This window comes from Megalops cyprinoides, chromosome 12, assembly GCF_013368585.1.
Source record: "Megalops cyprinoides isolate fMegCyp1 chromosome 12, fMegCyp1.pri, whole genome shotgun sequence".
Lineage (NCBI taxonomy): Eukaryota > Metazoa > Chordata > Actinopteri > Elopiformes > Megalopidae > Megalops > Megalops cyprinoides.
In genome coordinates this window covers 15,704,288-15,719,482 of record NC_050594.1, presented here as the reverse complement: position 1 = coordinate 15,719,482, position 15,195 = coordinate 15,704,288, and positions in this window count along the sequence as shown.

Sequence of the window (15,195 nt, the reverse complement as noted above, 5' to 3'; positions counted from 1 at the left end):
CTCATCTTGGGAGCAGCAAGCTTCCCTCATCCCCAAGGTTAACTGGCTGCCTTATTGCCGTGTTATACTGAGTGCTATCAAAGCCAACGGTGAATGCTTTCACCTCATCTGCAGTTGACATTTTGTAGACTCGCCATCTATGATTTATTGCGGGGTTGGAGGCCTGGGCATTTTTTATGTCTTGCAGAAGCCCCAGTGGCTCAGATCCTGCCCTTAAACTCAGGCCTTAATTGCTTGTTTGATGCGTTCTCAGAAGGACTAGCCTGTGATTTCATAGTATGAACCCAGTTTGCTTATTTCTAAGATCCCAAGAATACCTAGAACTGTTCAATTTTTAAAGATTGGTTCCATCCCTTAAGTACCATCTCGGCATGATTGACTAGTTTAGATCACTTTGCCTGACCAGGACTTTCTCCTCACTTTTGTTGTTCACCACAGAACCTACCACTTGTTGTGAAGAAGACAAACTTGAGCAGAGCTTTCTCCTGATCTGAGTGTCTGCCAGAAGTCCAGTTCAGTCCTCAAGCATTTCTTCCCAGATACAGTAAAAATGACAACCACTATTTCTCTGCTCGTTCCTCAGAGATGGATTGAGGCAAATGACGGACTGGCATTCTTTCCTGTGAGCGCACTCGTGCATCAAGATGCTGTTTCACACTACTGAAATCGTGCCCCTTCACCTGATTGGTATGTATTGCATCAGCTTACCCCAGCAGAGTCGTCTGACCAGTTATAAGGGGTAAGTAATACCCAATCTCCCCCATAAAGAGCATGTGAGAGGAAATAGAAGAATAGTGCTTGCTTTTGGTGAGCAGGTATTATTAGTTGTTTCTAGTGTTCATTACTTGCAAGCTGTCATGCAGCTAATATCAACAGGGAGACACTCTCAAGAAAGAAGAGTCATTATTTTGTTTCTATGTTTGGTGATATTTCTTATCGTTTCATTCATATTCCAGCATTGTTAATGTGCATTCTAGAGGGCATCCCTATCAAACTCCAGATCAACTCACTGAGTCTTTTTTAGAAGAAAAGGCCATTCACCCCAGCTAGGCTTGTCATTTTCCCTTTTACCAAGAATGTATGCAACACTGTGCTAAGTGTGGCCCTGAACACTCCAATGGTTTCTTGTTATGTGGTCATAAGCTCCACATAGTTAGCATCAAAAGGTGTTGTGATATTGCTCTGCTATTTCCTGTTTCATGTCATTTGGTGTCCAATCCATTTCTGTTGCAAAGTTCACTCAGGGACAAATTAATTCACCAAGGCATTTCAAAATATACCACAAAGTTTGCACTGGAGTGGAATAATGAGAATAAATAATACATAAAATAAAAACTGTTTACAGGAGGTTGGAGTTTTTTTTATTTTTTTTATGCGCTGTCTGTCATTGTTCTCCATAATAGGCAATAGGCAAGCAGTGCGTCCGGGCTGTGTTAATGGTGCCCTGCAGGTTCAGCCATGCAGCTCATGCAGCCAAGGAAGTGGAACTCCAGGTTTGTGTTAAAGGCCTCCCCCTCCGTCGGGGATAGTGGAGCCTCTCTGAGAGGGAGAATGCTGTGTTACCGGAGGCGCAGGGTAGGAGGGGGAGGTGAGGGGCAGGGTGGACTTACTGAGGCATAGTAGGAACAGATGCTTCCCCTCACTCAAGTTTTTCACCCGTGTCATCATCGCTTGCAATGTCACTGCCGTGAGGTGCCGCCGGGTCAAGCTGAATGACCTTGTCACACCGTCGTCATCCTGGCTGGGGTGCAGTACCATGTGCGCTTCCACAGATTGAGGGGTTATTTTTCAGTCATAAAGAATGCCGATTAGGGTCTTGCTTTACTGCAGCAGACAGTCTCAAATACAAGCATGTGCATACACACAAGCACACACACACACACACAAGCACACACAAGCACACACAAGCACACACACACACACACACACAAGCACACACACACACACACACACATGGTTGCTTCACAGAAGTATCTGTCCTTATTTTCTGATGAGCTCAGCCTAAATCATTCAGTCATTACTGACTAGCACTAGGGTCTGGGGTTTACTGAACATCACAGTGTTCTTGATGCTGAATTGTTTGGTACAAGCTGTCAGAGCAGATAAGGCTCAGATTTTTTCAGAGCTGTGATCAACTTGATGATCACATGCTACTGTACTAATCCATCTTGGTTGGGAGGTTCAGAACAAAGAGTGCTCTGTGACAGGTAATTCTATTTTATCATGTGGCAATTGTATCATGAGGTGGCTCTTTATGATATGTAACACGACAATAGTCTATACGATATTATGTCCCCACCTGGTACCTGTGATCACAGACATAGAATTAATGAAAGAACCACATCCCACAGTTAGTGGTGACAGCTGCATTCATGGTGACAGGTGATGGCATACTGCCTTTGCGGGAGGGGTTTCTGAGATAGCTCTCTTCCTAGTACATTCCCCTGCTTTTTAAGAAAAGTTCAGAAAAAAAAATTAAATAAACGGTGTTGATGCTGCTGCTTCTGTGGTGCGGTGTTGTGGCTGCACGAGAGGAGATGACACAGCGTTTATTCACCCCAGCTGCAGGAATCTACGAATTCACACGGCGTCCATCACCGCAACGCGTCCACACAGTTTATTCCATGCATTAATAAAAAAGAAAAAAAGCATTGCAAATTGTCCATCTGTGCTTTGGTTTCTCTCTCTCTGGCTGAACCCACAGTTTGAAATGGCATCCCATTGCATTATTTATCCGTTTTGGGAGACCCCCATCCCACTTCCAGTCGTTGGCTTCTTGCACGGGTTTTCCACTCCTAGCCACCCACACAAAGGCTAGATCCGACTAACTGCGGGATTCAGCATCTCGTGTTGAGGCTGTGCTCTCTGGACCCTTTCTCTTATGTTGTCAAATGTGCGGCTATTACTCCATACACCCCACTGATGTTAGTCTGAAGGGAGGGCTGGCATTAGCTCTGTGAGGCTCTGAAAAACTGTGTATGGAGAGATCAAGAGGAAGAGGCTCCCCCTCAGAAACAACAACAAAGCAAAGCTGTGCTAAACAAGAGGCGCGGCACTCTCAGCACTCATCAGCTTACAGAGAGACTTCAGACCGATCCCCTGTAATTCCCCTCCAGGGCTGCTGTCAGTTATGCGCCTCGCGCTCTCCACTCTGGGACATAATGGCGTTAGCGTGGGGTTTCCAGCCGAGTGGCTCCGCACAGAAGTGGGGGAAGACTAAAACCTCTCACAGCGGCCAAGTTTAAAAAGCATGCGGCAGCAGGCACTTAAAGAGAGGCACTTAAGGAGTCATGGTCCTGTTTACTGGAGCTGACAGAGACGTATGCGTACCTGCACAAAGCCCGCCGGGGCCACAAATGGCATTACAGAAGTTTTTTTTTTTTTTCCTGTTCCTTTTCCTCCTTGTTTCAAACACTGTGGAGGATAGAGGGCTGGAAGGACCCCAGATTTGTCAGATGAGAGACAGGATTTCAGTCTGGTGTTGGGGCAACAAGGTTGAGGGAGGGGGATGAGGAGGGGGCTGAGGAGAAGTCATACAATCTTCCCAGAGCCCTTGCTGTTAGGATGACAGGGAAACTGTACTGATTCAACATTGTCATTGTGATGTCAGTGTGATGTCACATCATCAATGATTCTTCTGCTGAAGAGTGCTGAGTGTGGTGTTGTAGTCATAAGAGAGGCAGATGCAGAATTCTGTACCACCTACCTGCCACCCATTTTAAATAAACCCCTTAAAAATAAACAAATAAATAAATGAGCAATGGAGAATAATAATCATGGGAAAACACAAAAAACTCTGGATGGCCTACATTATTATATTATTATTAAGTTATATATATATATATATATATATATATATAATATTATTATTAAGTTAGAGCACATCTTGCAACATTTTTACTTTATATTTATTAATTATATTTATATTATATACTTATTCACAATGTCAAAGCTTCCAAGCTTTGGATCTGAATCCAGTTCTGCGTATCGTATGATGTATTTGTACTTTTAAAAAACAGATGATCCCGAGTGTTGCACCACTCAGCATTTAAGGTGCAACAGTACTTCTTTAGATTGCTGAGCCAAATGAATTTGGTTTTAATAATCCTTTACTTTCTGTATTTACAAGAAACTTCCTCTGAAATATTATAGCAATAAAGATAAAATGTCACTACACAGACAGCCTACATAAGCTCGCTGGACCAAAGCCTGCCAGACTCAGCATTATTTTATTTTCCTTTATATCTAGGAAAAGTAAAGAATGGATTCAGGTTTGGCTGCTCCTTCTTCCTTGTTGTTGAGAGGGGGCTACAGAATTGCCTCTAAGCGGTTTTAGTGGCCAAAAGGTCTGTTTGTCCACCTGGATATAGGTGTGAATATTGCGATTTTCCATCCAACTGGGTCATACAAAGACAGCTGGCAAATTGGCTCCCATTGCATCTCAGCTTGGCAGGCTCACAGACAGCCTTGGCTCTTATCCTGGCAGAGACTGAGTGGCATAATGGCACAGTGCAGTGCAGCACAGGAGCATGTCTGTGGATCAAGCTCCTTCCTGTGGCTGTGATCTCTAAGAGATCCAGGCTCATGTGTGAGGCCTTGCTTCCCAAACACCTAAAGCTAAACGCCCTTTAGCAGTCGGTGATATTCTAGGTGATATATGATGAGGTACAGTCGCAAATGTAGACCACATGCGGTCGCCTCCCAAGTGCTTTGCATCAGGCTGAAGGGTTATATGGGAGCCCACTTCATAAAATCAGAAAATGTATTTGCGAGACAGAAACAACGGGCGCCAGTCCACTAACACGGTCAATAGCTTCATCGCCCGCCGTCTGCGGACAGCCGCCGTAGCATATCGATCTGCCAACTTTATTTATTAAGACTCCTAAGTGCTTTCCAATGGAAGTCCCCATTAGCGCCTGCCCAAAGAGCTGTTTACATTCATTGTCATTAAGGTCAGAAAAACACAAGTCATGTTCCATGAACCTCAGGGGCACTTTGTCATCGATATCCCTCACAGCGCACCTGACAAACGGGAGAAATTTTCCAACAATTACAACACACAAATTCCAATAGAATCAGAGGTGAAACAACAGTCTGCCTGTAGCAGACTGAGAGCAGAATGATGCAAAGGTCCCAAAAGCAATTCAAGGTAGAAAGTTCCCGTGAGTTAATCTCCCTCACAGTCCTGTTAAGACAAATGCATCATTTAAGATTACTGTAGCTCCACCATGATGTTTCCAACATCCAGCTTTGGCACCTAGTGGGCTGGCTCCCTCCTGGAACAGACCAGATCTCTGCAGACACAGCGGATGTGCTTGCCTCAAAAAAAAAGCCATCCACGCCTCCCTCCCACTATCACTATCTCCCCCGCCACCTTAGCTGTCCTCTCCTGAGCCCCAAAAATATGTGCGAGAGTATGAGAATGCTTGGCTTCTTGTGGCAGACCTTAATAAACACCACCCCACAGAGGAGAGCAGCAGGGCACAGTGCATAGAGCAGGTGCATGAATGTGCTCAGGTTGTCACACTCTTTCTTACACAAAACAAAAAACAGCTACTGAGCTCTCTGTGGCCTCACCTGCTATCCTCCCTGGGAATGGACTCCTCTTGCCGTATAAACTATGACCAGAGAGGCTCGGTCTTGTGCTGGAGTCATATGATTTCATAGCCGGGAATAACCTGCAGGGGACTTAGGAACAGCTGTTCTGCTTCACACCTCTGAGCCACTGAACATTGGAAGGTTACCTGTCCTGTCGTGAAAAAGTAATACCAGTCAATACATTCTAACAAAGCCAAAAAAAAATGTTAAAACGTGTATGAACAACAAAAATGAAAAATTAATGTAGATATTTGTAACATGCTGTATGTTTCATAGCTAATTGGTATGCTGGTGACCATATACTGGGTTTCGAGGAGTTCAGTTTGGTGTCAATAACATTGCATGGCCCACTGTCCATTTGAATCCACCCATTATTTTTGAACGATAGAATGATGGAAAAGTCCATACCTGTTTCAATTGCATTTTCAAAGTGGCATAAAATGACCGAAATTACACAATTTTAAATATGTTGAAATATATCTATATATCAATATATCAATCAAATGTGCACGTTCATTCAGCTTTTCATATGTAACACCTAAAGTAGTTCCTTTGCATAATTTGTTAGATTTTTATTCACACTTTATCACATCTCTTTGTTCAGGGTCCAATTATGTATCTTCACTGATTAATGTGGAAATGATTGATTTCATTCATCAGGTGTAACTAATTGTTTGACTGTAGATCAATCCTACTCACCGGTAATATTGACTGAGGGATGGCCAAAAGATGCTTTAGAATTGCTGCCAAAACATTCACTGCTCCATCTGCCTGTAGGGAGAATTGGATTTGTGGTGGATTTGCGTGCCTTCACTGACTTGGCTTAGAGTTGAGCCTGTTTTTGCAGCACAACTTTCCTGAAAATTTTCAGGTGAAATATAACTCAGCGGTTGCTCAGAGGAGCAACTGTAACGACCAAAATATGATTTCACCCCTCAAACCCAAAGTGGTGTAACCCACTTAAGCACTAACCCACCAAACACAAAAGGTCTCGAGGAATGGCAGACCTAGTCTTTTATTCAGCACATAATGAAACAGCTCTCATTCCCAGTGTGAGGCAGCCATGTAGCCAGGAACAACACCACCATTATGATGCAGACCACAAATTCCGCTTCTTTGTCTCAGCCTTGAAATAGTAGCTTCATCTCAGTCACATTCCCTTACTGTGTGTAACAATTAAATATGTGCTGTTCTATTTTAACATCTCTTCTATGGTTGTACCTAGCACTGGTTTTGGACTCCATTCAAGATCACAGTTACCGTCATGGTCATTACGATAGTCATAGTCTCTGACATGGTGGTACTGACAGTGCATTTGCTCTGGACGGCCACTAGACTTTGTGTGGTCCAGCAGTCGTCATCTGTAGCGGATGAGTGGGGAGATCATGGTCTACTCCGGGGACTGAACCGGCCAGTGTCAGCAGACGTGTGGCTACAGCACAGTGGAGGAGGTAAGGAGCCATTTTGACACCGCTTGACACCACGTGGTGAGCGAGACAGTGAGGAAAATCACAACGGCGAGTCATGTCCGGAAGGGGAAAAAGGTAAAGGCCTCATTCTTTCTGCTTCATGGAACCCCACCCCCATAGCTTTGTTTACCACTTCCTCTTCTCTTCTTTTCTCTTCTGCTCTCACTACTAAAGAAATTAAAAATTGTGTGGCCAGTCTGCAGTGCTATCAGGAGCGGAGACTAAAATATTGGTCCTTCATCAGACAGAAGTTATGCAGGTTGTATTTTTGCATTTGCTGAATCAGTGATCATCCTTTAATCTGGATTTTGATCAATAACAACAAATCAATTCTTTTGGGAAAAGAAGAGTTCAGTTTGAATAATTTCACCTTTAGTTATTGCATCTAATTACGAAAGGCAGAACATATTGTAGTGGTGTAGTGGTTAGAGCAAGTCTGAACCCAAAGCTGTTATGGTCCTGAATATGTGTAATTATTATTTACAGACAACATGTGCAAAGTTTAAAGTTTCATGCAATGTACAGTGACATCTCCTTTACAGGGGTAATTTACTGTAAAAGACATCGACCAATGCAGCTTCCTTGACTACACTGGCAAATTATGTATGTGTGTGCATGTTAGATGGGCAATCGAAGCACACAGTCGGACTGTCCGGTCAGCAGGCAGTTCACATTTCATCTTGTGCTCTCCCTCCAAAGCTGTCCACTGGTCTCAGCTGTGGGAGGAGCAGCTTGCAGGATGTCAGTCATGGCTGCCTGCTCGTGTGACATGTTTTACAGTGACGGTGCAGTGCACATTGCGTGCCTTGGCAGCATCAAGCTAAAGCAGAACGTTAAAGGGCACAGAAAAAAAACAAGCTCATAATGACCCTCTCTCAGAACTGTGCTGTCTGTGTGATAAACAAGCTCAGCTCTGAAACCCAAGGAGCCTCACACAAGCTCATATGTCACTTGAGGCACAGTCTCTTTAATTCCGCTACAAGAGCGTATTATAGTACATTAATAATAAGCTTGTCAGATCTGGCCATACTGCATGTGTGTGTCAGTGCCTGCATTTCCTCCCTCTCTCTCTCTCTCTCTCTCACACACACACACACACACACACACACACACACACGCACTCTGTCTGGTTGGCTCACACTTGGTCTGTGTAGAAACAGTGAGGCATGTGTGTATAACCCTACTTTACTGGGACGGTAACCCCCCTCCCTGAGAGTGCAGGGCATGATGAGACACTATAATTAAATGGCAGAATTTTTGTTTTCCCAGTGGGAATTATGTGCCGTGTAGAGCATGCACCTTTTCCCAGTATGTTGAGGCCTTTCCAGCCAGACATCAGACTGCACTCGCCCAGGCAGTGTCACCCCCAACCCGAGAGAGAGAGAGAGAGAGAGAGAGAGAGAGAGATGAAAGAACTGCCACCATCCCTTCCTCTCTGTCAGTCTTATCTATGGCAGAGTTCTGATCACCTGTTAGTGATGATCCACTGAAGACTCTGCTGAGAAAATGGGTTATGGGATGGGTGTATTACATTGCACTGGAAGCATTTTAGTGGCCATAAGGAAAGACACCTGCTTTGAAAATAAAAGTAAATTCAGTGTGTTATTTCTATTAGCACTTATTTGTGTAGTAGCAGTAGTTGTAGCATAAGCAGTGTAGTAGAAGTTACATATGTATTCATACCAAGGTAAAGGGACAGAAGAATGTTGGATGTTGCTATGCTTTCTCTTTTGATTTAATAATATGGGCTTTTTGACCCGTTCATATAGCAGTGCTTGGCATTTTCACTGCTGTATAAATTAATTAATTCTACTCTCGTTACTGGCTTTCTCAAATTAGAGAGGGTAAGAAAACCCATCCCTAGCAATCACAAAGGCTCACTTAAACCAAGGGGGGGGAGCTCTCAGAGGGAATAATGGCAATCATTGTGACTCCTAATGCAGAATAATAAAAAAACAGAGATTACAGCCGCGAGTTAATGTAATTACAAACTGCTGTCACTGCTGGGAGAGAGAGAGGGGGATGAAAAAAACACACTGTTGACAAAAACAAACAAATGTTAACATTGAAAAGGCAGCCCGGGGCCACTTTCATGGGAAAAGCGCAGAGCGTGTTATTAGAACGGAAGAATGGGCAATTATAAGGGCTTCCGAGAGCAGTCGCTCGCCGTTAAAAAGGACCCAAAGCAACACAGAATGTCCTCCCACTACACCCCCCCAGAACACATTTATGACTTTATTGAAAGACTTGTACTGACATCGTATCGTCTGGAGAAGCTTCTAGCTCCAGAATAAAGGAATTAGGGTGTTATCCGATGGAACGTTTGCTCACGGCTGAAGCCAGAGGACAGATTTCGTTTAAAGACAGGCCATGAAAGGACACACGCGTACGTAAGTGCCGCTGCAAACACTTGTTTCCTCACAAGACCCTGGGAGCCAGCCAGAGCTGCATCTGATGTCAGGGTGTCAGGGGTCAGCTCTGTACTGTAAATACAGCTCCGATCTCTGATCCGTAAGGGTGTGGTTCAGTGGTCTCAGGGGTCTGGGGGAGAGAATGGATAGCCCATGAGGTCTGCGCTGTCATAGTAACACAGTAACTCTCTCTCCCCCATCCTCCTTCCAGGAAGCCTCACATGGATCAGGCAGGTTGTGTATGCCGTTACTACTGATGGAAACTATGGTTGCCAAGGAAACCCATAAACTTTACAAGGCAGCAGTTTAAAGCCGATAGGCCATAATATCATGCATTGATATTTAACATATTCCCTCAGCACATGGCGAGCACACATCTTGTGGTGGTGAATTTTCAATTCCAATGCCCCACTCAAACAATCTAATGTCAATCATTGATCTGTGCACGAGTGAATATGTGTGTGTGTGTGTGTGTGTGTGTGCATGTGACAAAAGCATGTTATGGAGTTCTGTGCATGTGTGTGTGTGCGCGTGTGTGTGTGTGTGTGTGTGTGTGTGTGTGTGTGTGTGTGCGTGTATGTGTGTGTGTGTGTGTGTGCGTGTATGTGTGTGCATATGCGTTTGCATCTGTGTGTCTGTGTGCAAGTGTATGTGCAGGGAGAGATGGTGAGGAAAGCAGAGAGATGGTAAATTAGTGTGCTTGTAATGGAGGAATTGGTTTTAACTGCACCTCATCAAGGATTATGTGTAACATTTAGGGTGATTATGAACAGAATTCACTTTAATACCAAAGGATTAGGGGAACTAACTAAGCGAGAATAAATATAGACAAGCAAAACCCCAATTAAAAAATTGCTACCCTCTGCTTTTTTCCATCTTACTGCCCAAGTCCCTGTCTGTCACTTGCAGGCCTTTGTGCTCTCTCTGTCCCTCCCTTTCTCCCTCTACCTGTCTCTTTTTCTCTGGCGGAGAGACAGAGAGTACAGGTGAAGAAAAGGAGAACGAGATAGGAAGAAGACAGAGCGGCCCTCGCTGTGAGACGGCTGTCCCACTTATCCATACCCTCCTGTCTGGGGGGGGGGGGGTCACCAGTGGTCACATACTTCTACCAATATCCCACACTTTTTTACAGCATTTTTAATTTGCCCTCACATATGTGCACACACACAGACACACACACACGCACGCAGAATGGAAACACACATCTGCTCACATGTACAAGCACAGACACACATGCACACACTGGTACACACAAACACAAATGTGCACACATAAACCAAAAGCCTGCGCCCTTCTGCTTTGAAAGCTACAGTAGGCTTTTCCAAGAAGCGATGTAAAATTGTCTGTATTGCTGTCTCTGCTGTGTAATCTGTTGCATAACGTCAGTTTTTTTCTGAAAAAAAAAATGGCCTGGCCCCTAACTTTAATGAAAATCTCTCAACCCCCTCTGGTCCCAATGACCACTCAACAAATGACTCTCAGTCCAGCAATCTGTTGCCAGCTAAAATGAAATCCCAGTCTCTTGGTCTCTGTGTTCAGGAGTGCTCAGCCGTACCTTCTCATGTCAAAATTGTGCAATATCTCATGATCTGGCATTGAAACAGAAAAGGAAAAAAAGAAGAAAAAAGAACCTCCAAATTCAGGCTAAGACTGTTCTTTGGGAATGGAGTCTTAGGCATGATCTCTGCTCCTCTCAAATCTGCATTTAATCACTATTTCACCTCAGTCTTAGTACATCCAATAGACCCCTGGGACACCAGTTAAAGTAATCCATGATGTTCATCCCTACTGTTCAGACAGAGCACTATTGAAGAACTCATGCTGTACAAGAGAATCAATACACCTTCTCTTCCTCCTTTTACCAGATGACAACATTTGTCTCTATTTACTTGGTAAATGGCAAGGCATGTTTGTATGCGTTACATCAATGTCTGTTTTACCAAATTCTGAGTGGAGGAATTCCATTTCTCACATGCACGCCTCTCACCCAACAACAGACATCTGGCCTATCCTCTTCAGCCTTTATGTCTTGCGCCTGCTTCTGCTTTCTTGCACACACAAAAGTGTCATTACTGCTTCTCAGTCTCGACCCCGAATAACCATCTTCTATGCAGCCATAACTCAATGTACTTAGGCAATGGTGCCACCTAATGGTGTTTAATTTTTCAAGCAACCGTCAGCTGCGTTATGGCTGGAGACAGATGTGCAGTACTAAGCTATTCTTTCACGCAATTTGCTCGGGGGCAAACTGACAGCAGATGCACAGCTTATATTATTTGTGCCATGTTCAATTCGCCTTTAGTGGACAGCATCTGCAGCGTCGCAAGGCTGCTGCAGTGCCCTGTGTCACGTGGTGTCTTTTTTCCCCAGAATTCCAACGCATTTACAAGCAGGAGTGCTGTGCATTATTGAAAGCCCTCTTTGAAACTTTGGGAAGTCAAGGAGCAAACAGCAGGCTATTCATCTCATCAGCTACCCTCCTGAATTTTGGGCAGGACTCAGGTAAAATTCAAACTATGAGTAATGCATGCTGCAAGTAACACACTGCAAAAAAAAAAACAAACAACAGCTGAGAGGCACCAATAATATATATTATACAGCATACTTATATAATATATTATATCATGTTTAATATGCAAATTTTATACAAAAATATCCACAAAACCATCCCTACTGGTTATCCTTAAGAGCTCCCTGAGATTATAAATGACATAAAAACAAAACAGACCCTCAAACAAAAAATATCCAATCCTTGACTATTTTGTAGTGTGGCATAACTCTAGGTGTGTTTTCTGCATATGTATAAATTTGTGCACAAACCTTCACAAACCAAACCACAGATCATGAAACTAACTGATCAAACTGCTGTGATCTGCTGTGAACCGCTCTGAACACACACAAAGCATTGACATTTATAAAACAAATGTGGTGTACCCAGGGTACCCAGGGTAATGTGTGTAGGCAAAGATGCCCAGCACAGTCAGCTATTTCCCGCCCTGCAGAGAGCAAACAAAAAACTTACCCCTGAACAGTAATCCCACAAATACAGAAAGCAATCATGCAGCAGGACAAAGGCCCATGGGAGTCTGTGAAACAAGCCCTTTCAGCTTACTGGGATGCCCAAGAATCCATTTTCATTTTGTGAGGTGCCATTTACAATCAGACTGACACACAGCGCTCCACCATGGGCATTTTTCCAGACTGAATAACAAACATATGCAGTAGCACATTATGTACATCAGCGTGGGGAAAAAAAAAAAACAGGAAAAAAAATCCCTGACCCTTAATCAGCAATCAATGGACTCCTGTGAAATAGCAGGAAGCTATACATTGCAAAGAACATAGTTGTTTTGCAACACAGTTGAGACATTACAATGTGTTTTCTGGTCAAATAGGATGTCAAAATGGTCAAGATAACACTTTGTCCAGTGTCATACAGCAAAATTTCATGTTAGCTGACTAACTATGGCTTCTCATAGTAGACCTTACCATGTATTTCCTCCACCCACCACTGAAATAAGTATCAAAAATGCAGAGTAATTTACCGCATCAGTGGTCACTGTAAGAATAACAGTAAAATCCTAAATGTAATTGTTTCTTCTGCTCAGTGATCATTTCCCCATGATGCAATAAAATGTACATTGCTTCACAGTAAAGAGGACACACAATTCTCTGCTGTGTCAGTTAGAAGACAGTAAATATGTGTGAACTACACTTATTTCTAACACGGCAGTCTAATCATGGCCATATGCCTGCTTAAATGGTATATTAACACAAATAGTAAGTATGATTTACATTGGACCCTCCAAGTGGAACCCGCATCGTCTCGCTATAGTTTTAAATCCATTTCATATTTTTTGTGCTGCAATATCAGCAAAAGCACCAGCAGCACTTGACAAATGGCTAATGTGTGCGCAATACTGTGCTCAGCACCGGCACGAGGAGAGACAGGGAATGCTTCGCATTTCTTGGCAACGAAGGAGCAGTGTCAATCACGCCGATTAGGGAGACGCGACCAGTTCCGGAGACTACTGCCAAAGTGAAGGATTATACGCGCTCGAGAAAGTACAAATCCGGCAAAACGCTCCAAGGAAGCAAAGACCCAAGGAAAGATTAGGAAAGAAAGCCATTAACCCCATAGCATTACCGCCTGCCAGCTAACCTTCAGGTTGAGTAAAAAAAAATGGGGTGCGGGGGGGGGGGGCAGGCTGGGATTTATCTGCCTGAGTCAGATCTGATATTTCCTGATGTGACGCGGCTCCAACATTCTGAGATTACACTTCTGAAAACTTTGAAGCATGATTAAGGTCGGAGAGCTGGTGGAAGGAACTGTACAGGCTGAGTGGACATGCCTGATTTCCAGAGACCGTCTGTAGTTCAGGTGCATTTTTCCCTCAGAATACATTCCCAAGTCATCCTACGGTAGATTTAAAGTAATCACACTGAGTTATACCGGCAGACTTTTTCATTAAAATGCAGCTTCTGCTCCCATTGCAGGCCCTTGCACTGCCCTGCATTTAACTCAAATGCTGAGATCACAGGCCTGTGAGTGGCAAGCATGCAGCCTTTGGTCCAGGCACTAGCCATCTTATTGATTTTTTTGTGTCCCTCAGGTGATTGTGTAAATATGTATATCAAATTTTAAAACATTACAGTAAAACATTTATTTGCTATACTTTCTGTTTTATTTCATTTCAGACAGATCTCCCAATAATCTTTGACTCAATATATCAGCAGTCAGTCCTTTCTGTTAGTTAGTGATGACTATAGTCATTGTTGTGCAGTGACCTGAAGATAACCTGAAGTCACCTGAATATTCTTCAAAGCTAGTAGCTCATCTTGTTGAGTGGCCTTCAAATGTTTCCTTCTCATTACAGGGCTAGTGTGTTCATGCTTGTGTGTGTGTGTGTGTGTCCCTGTATGTCACTGGTTTTCATAGTGTGTCTTATTCTGAAGTTCTCACTAACTGCTGTGCCATGCCATCTCAGATATTATGTCCAGAGTGTATCTCTTCAAGGTCTGCTGTCCTTTAGCTCAGATTTGTTGCCTGGCAAAATAGAACCACCTTCCATCAGCCAGGTTTAGTGCCTCAGACTATTCTATTTTTGTGGTCATGTGGCCAGCCCTGAGCTAACATCTGGCCGGGCCGGAGGCCAGCTCTTTGGCAAAGTGCCTTGTGTTTCTGGAAATTTATAACGGGCACATTCTCACGGCAGCACCTGCCTGCTGCGCCAGTGTGGTCTGCAAGGGCACTGGATTGGAAAAGATGCGTACTTTGTTTAGGTTCTTTGCCGCCCTCTGGGGGTTGAACTCAGTACTACCCATGGAGCAAACAGTGAGGTTAGTGATTCATCTCTGGGGTCTCCCATTATTCCTGGTCTCATGCTCCAAGCCCTTGGGCTCCTGTTGTGCCAGCTGGCATGTGGTCCCATGATTAGTGTTCCAATTGTCTTGCTCCTCTTCTTGTCCTTATGGTTTCTGAGATATGGAGACTATCGAACTGTGTTTTCCATGCAAAGTGCCTTGCAGGAGATTTCCCATCAGTATCAGGCACTGTTACACTGGAAATATTGTTCACTAATATAGCACAACTCATACCATGTAACTGGGGTTCTCTTACTGAAGAATTGTACCTCTGAAGGAAGCACTCAACTTCATTTTGAGAAATGGCGGCATTCAATGTTCCTTAACTCTATTACTTTTCAGACTTCTTTTTT